The sequence below is a fragment of the Staurois parvus genome, unplaced genomic scaffold (genome assembly GCF_062004578.1).
Source record: "Staurois parvus isolate SC_StPar_1 unplaced genomic scaffold, SC_StPar_1.0 ptg000671l, whole genome shotgun sequence".
Lineage (NCBI taxonomy): Eukaryota > Metazoa > Chordata > Amphibia > Anura > Ranidae > Staurois > Staurois parvus.
The window spans coordinates 2,236,643-2,257,946 of record NW_028318467.1 but is presented as its reverse complement, the minus strand read 5'-3'; the positions used below and the strand labels follow the sequence as shown (position 1 = coordinate 2,257,946).

At 40.9% G+C, this 21,304-nt stretch overlaps 1 protein-coding gene across 2 annotated transcripts in view; it reads right to left on the bottom strand.

Annotated features, from left to right (window-relative positions):
* Positions 1–21,304, bottom strand: part of KIRREL3 (kirre like nephrin family adhesion molecule 3) — a 1,079,924-nt gene that overhangs the window by 486,637 nt on the left and 571,983 nt on the right. The window lies entirely within an intron of this gene.

The following is a 21,304-nucleotide window of genomic DNA, read 5'->3' as shown; positions in this document are numbered from 1 at the left end:
CAAAAAAGGAGCTGCCAGTCATCTGAAATCCTCTCTGCTTTTCTACAGAGAAAAAACCCGACACATGAAAAAAAAATGTGGGTCGCCACACCCCCTCTCCTGTGACTGACAGACTAATTAGGAGTCAGCTCCAGCCTGAGCAGTCTGAGAAAACAGTTATCCCCATAAACATTGGACAGCATTAGAGGCATAGACTGCAGACTTTCATAGGCTGAAGGGAGCTGATCAACTGTAGGGATGCCTGCACTATGTGCTTATCTCTATTAAGGGAGGAGAAGGAGGGGGGGATACATGCTTTCACAGGTCATCATTAACAACTAATGGGAGCCAAACAACCTCACACAAATTTAACCCCACAGTTCCCAAGGAGGGAGCCGAGCAGAAGGATCACAATTAACCCCTCAATGGTTAGGCACTTTTACTGTAGTGCCCTACCTTCAAGTAACGCTCAATGGTTACAAAGTAAAACTGTTCAGTCATTGAGGGGTTAATTGTGATCCTCCTGCTTGGCTTTCTCCCTGGCAACTGTGAGGTTAAATCTGTGTGAGTCGATTTGCCCCCCCAACCCCCTCTTAGTTGATAATGATGACCTGTGAAAGTATCTATCCCCTCTTCTCCTCTGTTAGTAGAGGTAAGCACATAGGGGTTTATTTACTAAAGCTGGAGAGTCCAAAATCAGACTCCCTTCTGCATAGAAACCAATCAGCTTCCAGGTTTCATTGCCAAAGCTTCATTGAACAAGCAGAGGTTAGAAGCTGATTGGTTTCTATGCAGAAGGGAGTCTGATTTTGGACTCTCCAGCTTTAGTAAATAAACCCCATAGTGTCTGCAGGGTCCGCTGAGTAATTCCCGAGCTCAGCTATTTCGGGAGTGATCTGTGTGGATGGCTGCGGAACACACTCCCCCTTCTCTCATGCTCATGCATGAGACTCCTAATTAGTCTGTCAGAGGGGGTGTGGCGACACAATTATATTCATGGGTCAGGTTTTTTACCTTAGGAAAGCAGAGAGAATTTCAGATGACTGGCTGCTCCTTTCTTGGCCAGACTACAGACAAATGTCTTCTGCTGTTATGCTGTGTGAGGTGGACTGGTCACTTCAATTTTGATTTTTGGGTTTACAACCACTTTAAGGTACATTACATTCTTTTTATTTATTAGTGATAAGCAAAAGAAGGAAGAAAATCCATTCTGTCATGGTAGATATTTGGTAGTGGGTCCTTCTCTTCAAAAATCATTGTAAATATAAAGACTCTGCTTCCATAATGTGATAGAACCTGTCTCTTCCCTGATCTATGTATGCTCCGTTATCATTTATCACAATATGTTAGGAGTGATAACAGATACAAAGTTTATGATGGTGTCAGGGTGTCACGTCCTTGTGGCGTGCACGCTGTCTGCTCTTTCTTGGGAGATAAAGACACTGGAGAATTACTTTAGGTAAATAGGATGTTCATTTTGCAAAGGAATTTGCCCTCTAACCTCTATAATCCAATCATGGGCAAGCAAAAATGCAGTTTTTTAAGTTTTCCTTGATTCCTTGGCTATTCTTTGCAAAGTGAAACTTCACCACTCTGAGGAAAATACCCTTGCAAACCGCCTATTTGTCTCAACCCTATTGATTTGCTGATTCTAGCTGCTTTTCCAAAAACAGCGGCTTCTTAATAAGGCCAGAGCTCTCATTGTAAATAAGGTCCCAGAATTTACTGTGGCTCAGCCAGGCCTATGAGTGATCACAGAAATATATACAGTTATGGTTGCTCGATAGATTGAAACCCGCTTCTGTGATTAATCACACTAAGTGCTATCTGAACTGACACGAAATCTACATTCCACGGGTTTCATATGGTCCATTGAGCTTCCTATGGCTGTGAATGATTACTCATCATCTCCATTATCCAGACCAGATCATTAAACAATAACGGGAAGGAAAAACGATAGCATAATGTAATAACAATAATAATGACACCTTCAGATTTCTTTGTTTCTCATTTACTTGCAAGGCAATGTTCACCTTTCTATGGGGCTATTAGGTATGTCAGTTTCAGAATCCTAAATGTGCATACTAGATGGCATAATAGATGGAAAGTATTTTAGTTATCACAAGTCAGACAGCCAGTTCCTGGTTTTAACCATTACCTAAACTGTATAAAAATCTCACGAAAAAAAAGTTTTGCTTTAAATATACTTTAAGTGCACTTTCACACCTTCTAGCTTTCCTATGCATTCACCCCAAAGAAAAATCAGTTATAGATAGAGTAATCCTGTGAATCTGCACACAGTTGACCCACAGGCTAGCAGCTGACCCCCGCCGTCATCATTGTTGCATCAATTCCAGTGACCTAAAAACAGCAAATCTCCCATATGCTTTCAATAGCACTGTACTTATCCATGGAATAGCCCCTACCAGGATTCATGGCAGGTTCTCAGCATAATAGTGGAATAATTACCTGCTGCCACCCAGATTGTGCCGCCTCGGGGCCTAAACTCAGCAAAACAAAGATTTCATATTTATTCGATGGCAGCCAGCCCTGAACTTAGGATTCTTATCACTTGCCTGGATCCCAGTGGAAATGTCGCCGGTGTTTTATTCATGATCAGTTTTTACTAAACCTTGTTAATCTTCAGCGCACCTGAGGGTCTGTCCAAGTGCAGAGCAGATAAGGTGTGCGGGCAACACGATAGGGAATAAGGGGAATTGAAGTGCTCTAGATGCCTGCAGTTCTGAATTAGGTCACTGAGTTCTGGAGACGAAGTTATATCAGACTCGAGGGCAGTGCTCCGACCTTGGTCAAGGTCAAAGGTGGATTTAGCTGCAATTTGCACACAAGGGACTGCTGTAAAACTAACCTGTGGCAGTTTTTCCTAATTACAGTGCAGCAAGGAGCTTTTCGTAGATTCAGCCAAAACTGCAACTGAGCCCCTGCTTTGAGTATACCTGCAAAGGCTACGACAACTATAGCATTTTTTTTTCTGTTACATTGCATAGAAGATGTTAATGAACAGCCATATTGCCACCAATCTGTAGTTGGCTGATAAGGTCAATGTGCACCACTACTGGCAATTATTGCCAAGGAAATTTCCCTGAAGAAGAACACTGCCACAGGCAAAACCATCTTTGGGCCTACTGTTGTCCTGTGGCCACATGAGAAATATGCCCTTGTCTTAGGATGGGGTCACACTGTTGCAGTATATCAGCACACATGTATTGACAAGCCTTGTGTCATATTTTAATGCTCATTGTGTTAGGACAACCCACATTGTCGTATGTTGTGAAGTGCCGAAATGCAGGCATGTTGGAAAGGTGTGTTGGAGTAGATATGATCTACTTAAAGAAGACGTAACCCCCAAATGAATGACATTTTTTTAATCCTTGTTTTCTTACTTTCTAGAATCTTTTGTTGCATCTCAGTGCTATTAAACTCCTGCAGCGTCTTTGCAGCTGCTTCCTTTGTAGATGCACTCCAGGATGGACTGCCTGATGGTGACAACAGTGGACCATGTCTGCATAATGTGTATTGAAAAAGCCACTTGTAGCCTCCAACTGAAGCTCATGTGACAGGGTGACTACGCAGGAACACAATTTGGGAGACTGGGACAAAGTATGGTCACTATATAACAGGATGTTCCTGAGCAAGGAAGTTTTATGGCAGGATCTTCGAGGATTATTTTATTGAAAACTGAAGATTTAAAAATGCTGAAAACTACTTTTCAAACTAATAACGTTTTAAAGCTTCTATGAAATAAGGTTTACATCTATTTATAGTAATGGATACTTAAAACTATATAGTTTAGATTTCTGGATACTTCAAGATCCAGTTCAGTCATAATAAGGAAGACAGGAAATAAACATTGTATACAGGTTGACTATTTATATAGCTCAAAAATGACAAAATGGAACAATGACAAAGATGCATGTAAAATGTCAAAATGACATAAAATAAATCCTTCTTTTTTAGTTGAAATTAGAATTAGGTGAATACATATTTAAAACATACTATAAGGCTGCTCAAAGGTCTTTTAGCAATTATCTGATTTTGGGAGGTAGCCCATTGCATTTAGTTGCTGTAAAGGAAGATCGTGCAGCCATGATGTTAAGAGTGTGCTGCCAAACTTTGTTGGAATTTATAGTGTTTACCATACTCAAACTAGGACCTTGTACAGACTGGGAGTGTCTTTTATTATCTAAACAAGCAGTATCCCATGATGACTCAAGCCACACCACATCTCCTTCGCTGCCACACAAGGCTTGAACGGTAATAGGTTCCCACTTAGCCAGCTGGGTAAAAGGATTCCAAACCAACTCAAACTTCTGCAGCGTGCAAGAACCAAACGATTCAGGCATAAAAGAATTTATGAAGTGAGCCTACAGTATACAGAATTATAATCTCTGCTCGATAAATTAGAACACGGGTTCCTGAAGTACAGATAATTCCGCCCTTTGGATTTGAGCAGCTGTCCAGGATGTGGCATCTCCATGTCGCCTTAGGAACAGGTTCCCTTTGATCCCTCCAAGCTGTGGAAGAGGGGCGCTTCGAACTATCAGTAAGGAACAGATGCATGTGGAATACACAGGTCTTGGCCTGAACGACCACAAAATAATTTTTCTGTTTTACTTAATTCTAACTCAGCTCAGCCAAGCTTGCAGACAACTGGTTCTGCTATTTTAACTCGCCAACAGCCAAGGTGATGTCAACGGCATCTGAGCTGGAGACAGGCTCGAAATGTAGTCACATGGATTTTAGAGAGCTCCCCAGTCAGGATTTAGATCGCTGGCGTGGTTAAAGCATATCAGAATATGCATAGCAGGAATAAAAGAAATTCATATTCTGCAGCCATGTTTGTGGCGATGATTACAAATCAGCTGAAAGCCCATGTGTTGGTTTCAAATTAGGGAGCTGTATTGACGGCGGGAAGGGCCACAGTTACTTTAAACTGTATTGTTTGCAATGGGTAGTTTATCATTAGGACGCTGGAGAAAGGCTGACATTCTTAATGTAGGCTCAAAGCATTGTGGAACAGCCCTTCTTATTACAAAGAGCCCACCCAAAAACAAAAAATGGACAAAGGAATACATTATTAGTGACTATATCTCTAATGGATAAAGGACTACATTATTATTGACTAGATCCCTGGAGTTATTTTTTAAATTAGTATAGTGGTCACACTGCGCTTTAATGACCCTGTAAAGTATGTATGATATAGGAAACATACACTATATTGCCAAAAGTATTGAGACACTCCTCCAAATCATTGGATTCAGGTGTTCCAATCACCTCCGTGGCCACAGGTGTATAAAATCAAGCACATAGGCATGCAGACTGCTTCTACAAAAATTTGTGAAAGGAGCTCAGTGAATCCAAGCGTGGTACCGTGATAGGTTGCCACCTGTGCAATAAGTCCATCCGTGAAATTTCCTTGCTACTAAATATTCCACGGTCAACTGTCAGTGGTATTATAACAAAGTGGAAGCAACTGCAAACAACAGCAACTCAGCCACCAAGTGGTAGGCCACGTAAAATGACAGAGTGGTGTCAGCGCATGCTGAAGAACACAGTGCACAGAAGTCGCCAACTGTCTGAAGAGTCAATAGCTAAAGACCTCCAAACTTCATGTGGCCTTCAGATTAGCACAACAGTGCGTAGAGAGCTTCATGGAATGGGTTTCCATGGTGGAGCAGCTGCATCGAAGCCTTACATCACCAAGTGAAATGCAAAGCGTCTTATCCAGTGGTGTAAAACATGCCGCCACTGGATTCTAAAGCATTAGAGACGTGTTCTCTGGAGTGAGGAATCTTGCTTCTCTGTCCGGCAATCCAATGGACGTGTCTGGGTTTAGCGGTTGCCAGGGAATGGTACTTGCCTGACTGCATTGTGCCAAGTGTAAAGTTTGGTGAAGGGCGGAATTATGGTGTGGGGTTGTTTTTCAGGGGTTGTGCTTGGCTCCTTACTTCCAGTGAAGGTAACTCTTAAGGCGTCAGCATGCCAAGACATTTTGGACAATTTCATGGTCCCTACTTAGACATGGATGAGCGGGTTTGGGGTGAAGGAACTTGACTGGCCTGCACCTCAACCTGATAGAACACCTTTGGGATGAATTAGAGCGGAGACTGCAGACCAGGCCTTGAGGTCCTACATCAGTGCCTGACCTCACAAATGCGCTTCTGGAAGAATGGTCAAGCATTCCTGTAGACCTTGTGGACAGCCTTCTCAGAAGAGTTGAAGCTGTTATAGCTGCAAAGGGTGGGCCAACGCAATATTGAACCCTATGAATTAAGAAGGGATGCAATTAACGGTTATGTGTGTGTAAAGGCAGGTGTCCTAATACTTTTGGCAATATAGTGTATATATACAGTATTTCCCATAGATCTCACTATTGAGATTTCCCCATAGATTTATGTCTTTGCCTCTCCCACAATGGTAGGCATTACCTGCAGCATTTTGTGTCTGTGCACCTCCAATAATGGTGAGGGTTCCCTGTAATCGTTTGTGTCTCTACCCTCCCCCAATGCTGAGATTTCCCTACAGTAGTGCATGTCCCTGCCCAACCCACAATAGTGAGATTACTCCGCAGGCATTTTTGTCTCTGCCTTTACCATTCAGTAGTCTGTGTCACTGATTTTCTCACAAATTCACAGCCAAAGTGGATAAAGTTGGATTATTATTATATATATTATATAATTATTTATTTATTGTACATTATGGAGAATCCATTAGAGAAGCATCACAGCATTATTTACCCTAATAACGATGGTAGCAGGCAGCACAGTTAAAATGTATTGCCATTGTACATTTTATAACAAAATTACAATTTCAATATTACATCAACAAAGTTATCACTCATGCCTTGCAGCACTGAGGTTCTTAGGTTGAATTTTGGCCACGACACTATCTACATATTATTCAAGCTCTCCCTCTACTTGCTGACATGCTGGTAGGTTATCTGGCTACTGTATAAATTGGCTCTAATATGTGTGTGTGGGACTAAAAATCCCAGCTGCAGCTTCCTTTGGCAGACCCTGGCAACAATGTTGAGTGGCTAAAGTAGGTTTGGTACACATTTCAAGAATAGAGCCACCAAAATGTATGGTCCCAAGGTAAGAGGTGTGTCAAAGATCTTTTAGTTTTAGAAAGAACAGCGAAGGATTATGTCTTCCTTTACTTTTCTTCTCAATTTCTGTCCTGGTGCTGTGACCTAAATAGGAGGGGCAAGGAGATATGTCTAAAGCAGTAGTAGTCAACTTTCTTAGTATAGAGGGCCTCAAGTGTGGTCCCTGATGTCACCAAAGGGACACATACAATATTTATTGAATGTAACTTTTACAGAAAGGTTTCAGGGACTGCTGACATACATCAGGAGGTAGTCAAAGAATTTGCACTGTACAAGGGATGGTTAGAGACTAGTGACATGCTACAGAAGATGGTCAGAGATTGTGAACTTTCTATAGAAATTGTGGAATGGGAACATGCTTCGGGAGGCAGTCATAGACTGGAGACTCTTTACACGAGGCTGCTAAAGACCATGCTGCCTCCTTACAAATCATTGCTTCCACACTTGTGCACTACACGGCCCACTTAAATTTTACTTGTGCCACAACTAATATTTCTCTCAGCTATATCCATTATGAAAGATAAGAGGAAAAAAACCCAAAAAGGTAAACGAGATCAACAACATAGAAAGAGTAGGACAGTTAAAAAAAATCATGTAATTATTTAAAGCCAGTCTAAAAAATATTTTGCCTTTACTGGATTAAGTAAGCAAACTGTGTCTGCAGGAGCTCCAAGGGCCACACAATAAGTGTCCAACTACAGGTTGGGCCCAGGGGTCTAAAGGAACATAAAACTGAGGAAATTTCTGAATTGAATACATGACAGCAATAACAAACAGACAGCATTTGCCCCACTTTAACACAAAACAAGAAAAAAAAAAAGAGTTATGACTGGGTTCCAACATGAATCCTTCACCATTAGGTCACAGTTACCCTTGCATGTCTAGTAAATAAATGCACAGTGACCTATCAATAGAATATGAAGCATCTGTACAGCCACTGTCTTTTCCTGGACCCTCAGTGAGATCTAGTCCCCCTTCTTTTTTCCATATACATTAAGTAGCACTTAGGCTCTATTTTTTTAGCCATTGATTTGTATTAGATTGGTTAAGCCATTATACACCAATTAAAGTTTCAGCGGCTGCATCAGTTAAACCGGCACATTTTAATTTCAATTAGAGCTTTGTAAGAAAAGATAAACATCTGCTGCTGAAAATACTGTCTGAAAAAAAAAAGATTTTACGATTGACTCTTGAGCTTCCGACAAGGAGTCAGCTGTACGAGGATGTCAGTGCTGGCACTGTGCCGCTGCTTTAAGAGAAGAGGAACAGAGATGATGCCTGGATGTTGTCATACGGCTGTACAGATGGGATGGAGGAGAATAGGATGGCCATTCATCAAATCCAGATCTCTTAAGTTTACCTCCAGCAAAGTCCCCTATGCTGGAAATATCCTCTGGCCAAGATCAAATATCACTCAGGCAAATAAATATATGTATAAACAACACTGATATATATATCCTGTTATAACAAGGAGGAATAACAGCTGTCCACTGTAGTATATTTAAAGAGTTTACAGCCTGAGCTTTAACACAGAGTGCTTCTACGCTCCAGTTATATGGCAAGGCAATACAGTGGTATTAAACCCAAAAGCAATCATTTGGTAAATTGCAGCTTACTAATTCTTAGATGTAGTGGCTGCATTTGTTTTCTTTTTTGATTTTCTTTCCTTTACTTTCACCTGCCAGTAAATCTGTTGTTTTTCAACAGACCAAGCTGTCCTGCAATTGTAGCATTTAGAGGATTGAGAAAAACAATTTACTACTGACAGAGGTGCTTACAATTATCAGTTGCTATCTATTTATGTAAATCCTTTATCCCAAAAGGAGTAAAACTGCTATAACTTCTTATAAAGTGTTATCTGAAGTGTGGCTTCATTTTGTTTAGTGTAAAGTATCTAAATCTGCTAATGCATCTAACACTCCGCTCCCCCCAGACTGACAATGCTGCTCTTACTCCTTCATCCAGAGTGTAGGCTTCCTAATACAGGAGGTATATTACTGGCCAGGTCACCAGGTGAAAACAGGGAAAACCTCCTGAAAAAAAAACGAATGCAGCCACCACATCTAATGCTTAGTAAGCAATATGTTACATTTTTGATTTTGGGTTTAACCGCTTCCTGTCCATCGTATAGCAGATGTACTGCTACAGGGCAGCATTGGTGCGTAAAATCACGTATATATATGGGATTTTGCATTCCTGGGTAGGGGGTGTGTGCGCCCTACCTGCGCCGCCATTAGTGGCCGCAGCTGTCAATCACTGGGACCCAGACAGCGATTATTCGCCGGCACCCAGTGATTGCTGAGCATCTCCGATGGGGGGGTGAGAACTGTTTGTAAACAAAACAATTATCTCTCCAGTCAGCTCCTGCACACTTCTTTGCATGGCTGTGCATAGCACAGCCATGCAAAGTAGTGTGCTTACAGTGAAGCACAAACACACAGTGTAAAACAGTACACAGTGAACCCTTTGATCACCCCACATGTTAACCCCTTCCTGCCCAGTGCCATTAGTACAGTGTCAGTGCTTTTTATTAGCACTGATCACTGTATCTGTGCCACTGGGGATGTCAGTGACACCAAGTCAGTTCCCTCCAGTGTCAGAACGCCCATCGCAGTCCCACTATAAGTCGCTGATCGCCACCATTACTAGTAAAAATTTTAAAAAAATCCCAGTATATATACTGCCATTTGTAAACACAATGAATTTCATGTAAACCAATAAATTTACATGTATTGGGATTTTGTTTTAGCAAAGACATGTAGCAGAATACATTCTGGCCTAAATTTATGATGAAATTTGACTTTAAATTCCATTTACTTAATATCTTTAATAGCAAAAACACAAAAATATTGTTTTTTTCTCAAAATTGACGGTCTTTTTTTATAGCTCAATAAAAATGCACAGTCAATCAAATACCACTGAAAGAAAGCTCTATTCATTGGAAAAATACGACGTAAATTTCATTTGGGTGCAGTGTTGCAAGACCGCACAATTGTCAGTTAAAGTGACGCAACGCCGCAAAGCAAAAAATGGCCTGGTCGGGGGGGGGGGGTTGGGGTAAATCCTCAGGAGGGCAAGTGGTTAAAGAGTATGTAAACCCGTTATTTCATATCCCTGAAATGTGCCTGCTATACCATGTGCTTTTATGAAAAAAAGTATCCTGTTCTTTGTTTTGCTGAATTTGTGTGAAATTACTGGTGTTCCTGCCTGTTCCTCTGCGTTCCTATTAAAAAGTGACTACACTAGGCAAGGAAGCATAGAGTGGTCAGTGCTCTAGCTGTGCTGGTATCTCAATGTGCTCTTCTCAAATGATCAAAATTCTGCTGACACACCCCTCTGCACAGCCATTCACTGGGAAGGTCAGTGTACTACTGTTTCTCCTCCCCAGCTCTTATGCAGCTGAGAGCAGAGGGAATGCAATCACTTATAAAAAAAAAAGGCAAAAAAGTGTTTATAATATGTTTTATATCTCTACAAAAGCATTTGTCTTTCATTTCTATTAAACTGAATGGGTTGTTTTACAAGTACACTTTAATACCAGTTTAAAGAAGTGTCATCAAGGTGTGGCTTTTAGCAGTTGAAATCAATTAATACAGCCAATTTTTCTTTCAATACTTTTATTTTGTTTCCTGGAACTAGGAAAGTACTTTGCAGCCCCAAACCTGAAACCCTGTCAATTTTTATGTCTGTCCTAGTCAGGAAAAAAAACTGAGAGCTTTTGCTATACAGGAATTTTGGCCAAAATTGAGATATTTTGATGAAATTTTACATTTTCAGACAAGTCAATGGCTAAGCTCAATTAACTCCAATGGAAGTTCCTCCTCCATAAAGTATACTGATTTGTGGCCATGAAGGTGGTAGCTTCCAACATGCTATTTAAAAACTGCAATCTATTTAACCCCATGTGAATGCTGCTTAAGCATTGCCCCCTCTCCACCAATTTTTGTCCCCTCCCTGTTAAGCACCTCCCCACTAAGCCATGCCTTTAGTTTATTTGTTGCATAGTGGCTGGAGTCAAATGCTACAAATACACTTCAAGCACACTCAGAATCTGTATCATCAAAGGAATGATAGTTCACACATGACCAAGGCTAGGTCTACGGCAATAGTAAAATCTGAACATTTTTCCAAGAGGTATCTCAAGATACTGTACACAAAACAGCAAACCGTGTCTACAGACAACGCAACACACAAAAAACAAACTATATCTCCTAAGGGAGGTGAATATTAAGTTCCTTCAAAGTGCAACACCAAGCATTAGTGACCTAACTTTCCTGCAATGATGTACGTATGTCTCACATTTTGCAGGTTGCTGGATCCTGAAGAAACCTTAACTGCAGGGATGCCAGTCCTCTTCCTGCTTCTTATCTTCTGGTGTTCAGGGAGTTAATAGCTTTGGATGTCCAGGCTGAATTCAATAGATAGAGATACCAATGGGGAGCTGCCCCTTCTCCTCTCATCCAATGAAAAAAGTCATTCATTGCTTTCACTGCCTGTAACATGATTTGTCAATGGAGGAGCGTCTGATGAGTTGGAGGATTCTTTCTCATATTCACAAACCGTTTTACAGTCAGTGAAAGCAACAAAATAACTTTTCTCAATGGAGGAGGAGGGGACAGCACCCTATTGGAAACTAAAGGCACTAAATTTAGCCTGGAGACCTGAAATTATTACCCTTTTGTGCACCAGAAGTTCAGAGGCAGGAAGAGGATGGGGCACCCTGTTCAGAGGATTTCTACAGGATCTATCAGCCTGTCCAACATGGCATACATTTCATTACAGGTAAACTGTGTCACTAAAGCTGTAGGGCTAAAATAGCCTTAATTGCCAAAAAAATCACCATACTGTATACATTCTAAATTATCAGACAGTCACTACGTATAAAAGAATCACTACATTGTATCTGTTCTTAATTCAGGTAGATTCAGTTAAACAGGTTTTGTCTACAGTCCCTATGAAAACTTCAGTGTGAAATTCAGCATGATAAATACTGTAAGAACCTCTGAATATCACAAAAGAGGTAATGAATTTTTTTTTAAATTTAATAAATTCCACTATTTCACCGCTCTACTGTACACATTTATCAGAAATTATTGCAAGGGTGAACAATGCCCCCTCTCATTAGAGATTTCTGCCGTTCTTAAGAGGATTCTCTGATTTTCTTAATCTACATTTTAATTAAATGGATTGCAAAGCATGTTTGCCAGTAATTAACAGTTATGCTGAAAACTGTCTAAGGAAAGCCCCCACATGTTGAATCCTTAAGGGCAAAAACTGGAGAACAGAAGCTAAAATTGAGCAACAATCTCCAAACCAGGTTTATCCCTCCAAAGAAAAAATAATGTAGTTGCTATGGACAATGGGTCAATGTCCCCTCCAGTGTTAGTAAGCCAGCCTCACTGTTATTTCTGGTAATAAGAAGTACATACTGTCCTGGAGTGCACATGACAGGCTGACAACACTGCTGTTAATTGCAAGGCAGTGGCTTTGTGTTGTCAACCTGTAACAGAAAATTATGTTACTGGCAGGACCTCCTGGTAATAAACAGATTCACAAAAAAGATTTAAGACAAATGAAAACAAAATATCACGATATTAAGCATACCAAAACATGTTTTGGGTTTACATACACAGTAGCCTTGAAATTAACCCATAAAATTTACAAACCTTGTTTAACCTGGACCCAACATGTAACCATTTTTGTCAACCTCAAACCTGTAAAATAAATCCCTAACAATGAAAAGTAAATTTAACCCTTCAACCAATCATGACTCTAACCTAACACAAAAAATGTACCCTTAACACTTGAACACTTTTTAGTGCCGGTTTAATATGGGGATTGGATGCAGTTTGAATCTCATTCAATGCAAATGACATGTGGAATAACATTGCTTTCTATGGTGCCTGTTCACAAATGTCCTGTACACTGGTGGTGCCAATTCAGTGCGATTTGAAAAAGTCATGTCCGATTTCTGAGCAGTGCTGTCCAGTTCATTTGTGGATTACAGGCTATTAACTTCTATGGGAACCATTTCTAAACCACACATCCTGACCTAATCCTGTCCTGAACCTGATGTAAACTTGACATGAACCGCTGAACAACTACTATATCAATTAGCTGTGAAACCTGAGCTTCAATCCGCACCGCATATGTGTGAATCAGCTCTAAATGTCATTTAAAATTAAAATGCTCCCTAAATCTTCATGATAGCTGTAATGCTTAACCACCAACCCTAATCCTAAACCCCAAAAGCCTACCAAAACCTAAACCTTAACACTAAATCTGAGCTAATCCCCTTACACTAAATACCTAAGGACCCTATGACTAAGCCCTGATTGGAGGGGTGAATTACATGAGAGAAACCAGCAGGTGAAGTACCCTCTCTGCTTGTTTGTAACTATAAAGATCTTTGAGGAACTATGGGCAGTACAGAGTACCGCCTAATTGTATGAAGTTTGACACTTAATTATGGGATGAAAGCTACTACTCTTCTACCAGATCTTGCAGTGCTAAAAAACACTAATTCAATGGCAACCTTCTTGGCAGCAGTGTGCCCAAAAACCTCTCTATTCAACCTTTCTTTTGATATATGCAATTCTGATCATCTCTGGGAACTTTAAGATTGTATCCACAGACCAGCATACAACAAATGCTTGTTGACCTTTTGAAGGAGAACTATGCATAACACAATTTATTTCACCTATTTACTCCATCATAACACATGAAATCTGACATAATAAACATAAATGTAATCTTAAAAATGAGTTGCCATGTACCAGCTGGAAACAGAAATAAGACTTTCAGTGGGAGTGGCTGCTCTGTAAGTTGATAGGGTGGGAGGGGTACTTGCAGCAGGGATGGTGCTCAGAGTGGGTTTCGTCGGTGTGCTGATTCTTCTAGCAGTTCAAAGATGGGAGGAGGTGGGGCAATGGCACAAATGTTCTCCAAAGCCTCTACCTGCTGTGCAGCCATGTGGTGCCTCACCAGTGAGGGCATTAATTACCAGATTATGTAAATTCCTTGCAACTTATTTGTCAGGTACAATAGTATGTTTGTTTTGACTTTGTATTTAGATGGAGCTTCCCTTTAGATAATTTGGATCCTTCCAATAATTGTGACATTAACTAATTGAACAGATCCTCTGAGCTAAAGCAGGTGCCTTTCCCCATCCAAATACTTTCCTCTAAACAATCCACAGATTCATATATTCAAGAACGGCTTGCCCCGCCAGGGAGAAAGTTATTGCCCAGCTCCTTTTCTCCTTCCTATTGTGTCTCAATGTTCCATTACTGTACAAGTTGGATTTTCTGGCCTGCAGGCTGTGCGGAACCCCGCGGCCCCTCATCCTTGCACTAAGCTTTGCCTGCCTCCAGCTGCTCATCACTGCTCTGGCCATTAGAATTAAACTCTGTTTTCCTGCTCGCTCACAGTGGGCCTACTGTAAATTTGCTGATGCAATTGCTCATCTCTGTTTTCCATTCTGCCTCCTCCCAGGTCCTGCAGGCTCATAATGCCTGCTCCGTCTGTCTGTGCCAGAGAAAATCCGTCCACAGCACAGAGGAGGGAGCAGAGGAAAAGTTTGTACCTCTCGCTGTTGAGTGCTTTGCTGCAGAACAAAGTAATAACGAATAAGCTAAATGATGCAACTAGCAGCCTTCCCTCTTCCCTGTCTGTGTACATTTTCAGATACCACTGTTCTGAATACTGAAGCAGCAACAGAAGCAGGCAGTAGCCTATAGCAGCCACCAGCAGTTAGTGAACTGCATACTGGCTTCTACCTCTTGGAGACCTCATGAGTGGATTTATTTCACTGAAATTGATTTTGCAGCATAATTCTTTGATGAAAACTTTTCTAAATTAGCTTAAGAGTTCTCCATGCAGACTGCTTAATGGAAATTAGACATGTGTGTTTCATTTTGTAACAAATCGATTAGCAGATGAAAATTTGATTTTCCGAGATTCGGATGTATACGAATCCATGAATAGATGTAGTAGTGAATGTCAACGAATCCAAAAAAGGTATAATGAAATTAACTAATGCATTTGTTAAATTTGGATGATGTCACATGATTTGATAGTAGTTTGGACCCATGGGGTAATTAATTTTTTTAATTCAGTCTGTAATTCAGATTCAAGTAAATTTGTGATTTAAATTGAATTTGTATTTGTTACAGTCAGTCAGTTCAGTTCCACAGCCTAATGCAATTCTAAGGTTTGAAAAATTAAGGGGCTGTCGAATTTTGCATTATTTATTCAGTTGCGTCCGAAAATATCAAATCATTTTCATATATGAATAACGAATCCACCTGAAATCTTGAAACCAAAAGCTAATATATAGCAATCTTTTGAAAAACTGAAACTTTTTTGAATCCACCAGGACCAACAAATATTTGAAACAAATGCCGAAAATACAAAAGAAATTCTGAAAATGAATCGGTCCAACATAACGAATATGATAAAAACTAAATTCTTCAATGAACGAATGGATCAGAAACAAAACAAAAATACCCGCCACGCACGTGTCTAGTGGAAATTTGTGTGGGAAAAAAACCCCATGGTTTTATTAGAAGAGAAAGCCATGTGATGACCATGTAAGCACTGATGAATAAAGCCAACCTTAGTGCTAATTTCAAACCTAATGCAAACCATTGTTGACAAACAAACACATGTGATTGCCATGTCTTCCCTCTCTGTTCCTCAATATATAATGCCATGTTAGCAGAAGAACATGTCCAGGTTATAACCAAAAGTATGTGGCCCCCCTCTAAATGTTGAAGTTCAGGTGTTTCCAGCAAAGGCTAGAGTTAATACTACAGTACATAAAGATATTGCTCATAAATCAACCTTTGGTAATAGTTTGGGGAAGGCCCTTTTCTGTTCCAGTGTGACTGTGCCCCTGTGCACAAATTCAGCTCCATAAAGACATGGTTTGACCAGTTTGGCGCAGAGGAACTCAAATGACCTGCACAGAGCCCTGACCTTAACTCTACTGAACACCTTTGTGGTGAATTGGAATGCCAGTTATGATCCAAGTCTTTTCATATAACATCAGGACCTGATTTCACAAATGGGCACAAATTCCCACAGACAGACTGCAAAATCTTGAGGGAAGCCTCCCCAGAAGTGTGGAGGATGTTACAGCTACAAAGGAATACCAAATCCTTATTAATGGCCATGATCTTGAAATGGGATATCCAACAAGCTCATACAGATGTGATGGCCAGGTGTCCACAGACTTATGGCCATATACTGTAGTTGAAAGGAGCTTCCCTAACCCTTTAGGGGCACAAAAAACACAAAAAAAAACTTAATTATGCCTTTACAATTGACTCCTATACATTCATGCTGCAGAGATGTCTTAATTTTTAACTAAAATTTCAGAAAAAAAAAATAAACTCCTGGTTTCATTCATCCCTACTTAGCAGCCAGATTTCACAGTAGTATTTTGTACATCTTTGTGCAAACGTTTCAGAATGTCATAGACTACTCTGTTATTTGCTTATTCTACAGCAGAAAAAAGCTCTGGGAGAGGGTGACGCCATAGTTTTGTTTTGTAAGGACCAAGATGGTTGGAAGGAGTTTAGATTTTAGCTCAAGAAATCACTGCTGTAGAGTTAGGAGGTTATAGTAATTGCAAAGTTTCTGGCCTGGTTTTGGTATATCAAAAGAGGTGATGTGTTTTGAAATTACCGTTACCCTTTTAATTTCTCAATGCATACTTCTGCAGCTCATCTCCCATGATGCACAGGGCAATGATTCAACACTTGTACTATCAGGCTGTAGCAGACTGATCTTGTTCTGTTACATCAGATCACATCACCATCTATACTCTATTCTTGTTACGTTTTATCCCTCCCAATCAAAAATACTTTAAATCCAGCAAGAAGTTCAATAGATAGTGTAGTTTAACAGAGGCGGATTATTGATACTGGTGGCTGAGAGCAGAAAAACAACAGCTCGGCGGTATTACTACGAGCGCCAGACTGCGACTGCTAAACTAGAACTGACAAGCAGCACCACGGACCAGCGAGCATTACTAGTGACAGGACCTAAATGAAATGTCAACGTGAATTGACCCTTTTTTCTCCCTCCTCCTCTCTTCTCTATTGATCAGCATTCGCCAAGCAAGGATGTACCACAAGAGCGCCACAACAGGCAACCGGTGACTTTGATGTTCGGAAAGACATTGGCGCTGTATACCTGACATAATAAGATGTTGTCTTGGTCCAGCTTCTTATGTGACATCTAACACTACTTGTTTATAAAAGACCTGCAACCTTGTAAATGGCCTAAAGGGTCAATTCACCAAAAAGTGGTACTTCAACTCAGAGGTGGCTGTAGGCTATGTGAGGCCTTAGGCAAAACAAACATGAGGCCCCACTCACGCCCATAATGGGAAAAATAATTAAAGAGATAAAAATTAGCTGTATAAATTGCATATATAAAGAGCCTTAAATCCAAATATAGATCTAATTTGTGCAGCTGCCTCTGTGCAAATGTAAGCCCCATATATCCAGTAAAGAGACATTCCCCATATATCCAGCAAAGAGACAAAAGAGACAATCCCCATGTATCCAACAAAGAGACATGCCCCATGTATCCAGCAAAGAGACATGCCCCATGTATCCAGCAAAACGATATCCCCCATATATCCAGCAAAGAGACATGTCCCATATATCCAGAAAGGAGATTTTCCCCATATATCCAGCAAGAAGACATCCCCCATATACCCAACAAGGAGACATCTCCCATATATCCAGCAAAGAGACATCCCCATATATCCAGCAAAGAGGCATCCCCATATATCCAGCAAAGAGACAGTCCAATGCAGCTAAGAGATAGTCCCAGCTAAGATACAGTTCAATCCAGCTAAGAGACAGCCCAAGCCAGCTAAAAGACAGCCCAAACCAGCTAAGAGACAGCCCAAGCCAGCTAAGAAACAGCCCAAGCCAGCTAAGAGACAGTCCAAGCCAGCTAAGAGACAGCCCAATGCAGATAAGAGACAGCCCAAACCAGCTAATAGTCCAATCCAGGTACGAGACAGTTACAGAGAGACCCACATCCAAGCAGCATTAATTGAGAAAGCCCTCTTTTCCTGCAACATTGCCAATCCAAATGCCAATCAATAATTTACCTTTACCAAGTCAACTGTACAACTTCTCTCCACTCGCTGTTTCCACAGCAGTGCAGCACAGTGATCACTGAGCAGTTGGGCTACACGCGGTGCTGCTCTTCTTCCACACAGCTCTGAGTGCGACTGCTGCCAAAGAGCATCAGGTCTGCAGGGAGAGGCGGAGTGCAGTTGATATCACTCTGCCTTCCCTTCCACTCTCTCAGGCTGTAGTGTAGCCAGAACTATTGAGCCCTATCGCCAGCTTATGCGGCAGCGCAGCAGCCACCAGCTCACTTTGTGGCCACTCTCCAGGCCAGCCCAGAAAAAAAGCCCTAGTGCTAGGCAAATTAGGCAGCCATGAGGCCCCTGTGAATGCGAGGCCTTAATCGACCGCCTAATTTGGCTAAGTAAAGAGCCACCTCTGCTTCACCTATGGACAGGTACTGAAAGGCTGAGTTACCTGCTGGCTTTTGCAAACCAGAATTATTATGTTAGGATAGCTAATGTCCAAAAGGGACACCGGCAAAAACATATTTTTGTAGGGTAAAGAAGGGTATAAACTTTAGAGAGTGTATTTATTGCTGTCTGCTATATTGGCTGCTTCTGATGGTTTTAACCAACAAAATACTTTAAAGAAATTTCCAAGTAAGATGACTATTTGTACTAGGTGCTCCTCACTACACCCAGAGGCAGACCTTAGGCAGAATAAGTTGAAAAGACCATGTCACCTTGGCCACTCAGTGATGTGGCAGTGTAAAGGGCAGTTATACTCACCTTGCCAGCACTCCCTCACTTCTGCTGCCTCCATGGCAGTGGGCAAGAATACCCAGCACTTCTGAGTATTAAGGAGCATGAATGGCACCCCGATGCATTGTACAGTAAACCACAATTCACTGGAGAGCACCACCACACATATACCGTGCGTTGTGGTACACTTTTTTTTAAATAAAAGAGTTATGTATTAACATTAAACAGTATAGGCACTTATATTTAAGGTTTTGCATAGTTATACCTGCAAAAGGGACCAGCATGAAATTATCTAGCAGGACTTATTTTCTGACTAAAGTTCCACTTTAAGTGTGAATGGACCCCAAATTCTCTTGGCTTATAGCCAATTCATACTTCACAGGCAAGGAGGGCGCTGGAAGCATCTGGATGCTTTCCAACTGATCCACTCCATAGCAAAATTATACCCAATAATAAAAACTTTCCAGGTTTTTTTCCACTAGGGATTTTGCGACACACTGATTTAATCCAATTGTTTCAAGAGGAAGGCAGAAAAAAGTTTCCTCAAAGGGACGTGATTATTCTTTTTCATTTTATTCTGCTGCCTTCATTTTGGCAAGATGTCTTTATTATGTTTTCACATTATAACATTACATCTAAAAACCTAAAAAGTAGGCTAACATCTCACAGCCCAAATGCAGAAAAACAAGAAGCAATTATTTTGCAAAACCTTTTAATGAAGTGTCTTCCTTTTCCGCAGGACTTTGTCTGTTACAAAGCAATGACAGGTCCCGTTTAAGGACTTTCAAAGTGCAATTACAGGCATGGACATGCTATGAAGGAAAGAAAATCCTTGATAAATCGCCTCTAATAAGTTCAGAATATACTGTATTGTATTCCCTTTTCAAGTTTTTCCCTTCTATCTTTTCTGTTTCCTCTGGTAATGCAGAACGAAGGATGAATAGAGGATGATTTAAGAAAATTGCAGGAGACGCTTGTGTGTAATGTGCTGTCTGCAATTCAATAGAGAAAGCAGACCTGGTCAGACAGTCGGGAGTGGAACCAGATTTATTAGTATACGGGATGGAATTGTGACATTCTATGCATTACACATGTAAATTTCATAGTCTGAAAGCAGAGTGCAATCCTGATAATCTCACACAATTCACCCATCACAGCTATGTACAATGAATGTGTAAATCACAGTAACCTTCTGTTCAGGTCTGTGCTTGGTTATCCAAATATAACATGAAATAAGAGAATTGAACCATTGAATTATCTACATTGCTGTACAGGCCCTCATGCTTTTCTGAATTATCCTATATCACTTTATAGATCTTTATGTACAGTAAATGGTCTTTAAAATTCAGTTCAGTGATTTTGCCTAGGCTGAGATGATGTCATCATTCTGCTACAGGAGGAAGCATTTCCTCAGTCCCCTCTTCCCCAGTGATCACACTACATCACTGTAACTTTGCAGTAAGTCACACAGTGAAAGACTGCAGCAGGGGCTGATCTGTGAGATATTTGTTAATGCAGCCGAGAACTCAGGACAGCACAGTGGCTTATGAGGTTAGCACTTATGCCTTGCAGCAATGGGGTGTTCAATTTCAGTCCTGGGCAGGGCACTATGTACATGCAGATTGAATGTTCTCTCTCCCGCCCCCCCCCCCCCTCTCTCTCTCTCTCTCTCTCTCTCTCTCCCCCTCTCTTCCCCCTGGGTACTTTCTTTTCCTTTTACTTTACTTTAGTTTCCTTCCACACTTCAAAGACATGCTGGCAGCTTATCATGTGTGTATATGAGTTACAAACCTTAGATTTTAACCTGCTTGATGGCAGGGATTGACGTAGATGTACTGTATACAGTGTGATGTGTAAATTGTCGGTGCTATATAAATGTCTGTAATAAATAAATAAGAACTGCACATGCACTACAATTTAGTGTCATCTCTAACCGGTATCTCAGTCCAGAAAGTAGGTGGTGACTCAATGATGCCTAAACAAAAATGGTGCTGTCCTAAAAGAGAGTAAAGCAGATTAATTCCTTCTCAGGGGGAGCACTGTTATCACTGTGAGAGATAATAAATACCTGGGAATGTTACAAGTGTTGCAAATTCTTTGACATTTCATGCTAGGACTGCATTCAAATTAATCAGTTTCCATTGTCTATAGCTTTTTTTTCCTTAGTAGCCTAAAGATAGGAATGAACATATTATCTGTTATTATTGGTCAGCGATGAGTGAGATTTGCTCTGCAGCAGACAGGGATGCACTGGGCCCAGCAACAGGAGCCAGGCTGGACCATCACAGTCTGAGACAGGCAATGGCTAACAAAGGGACAACTTGCTTTTTCACAAA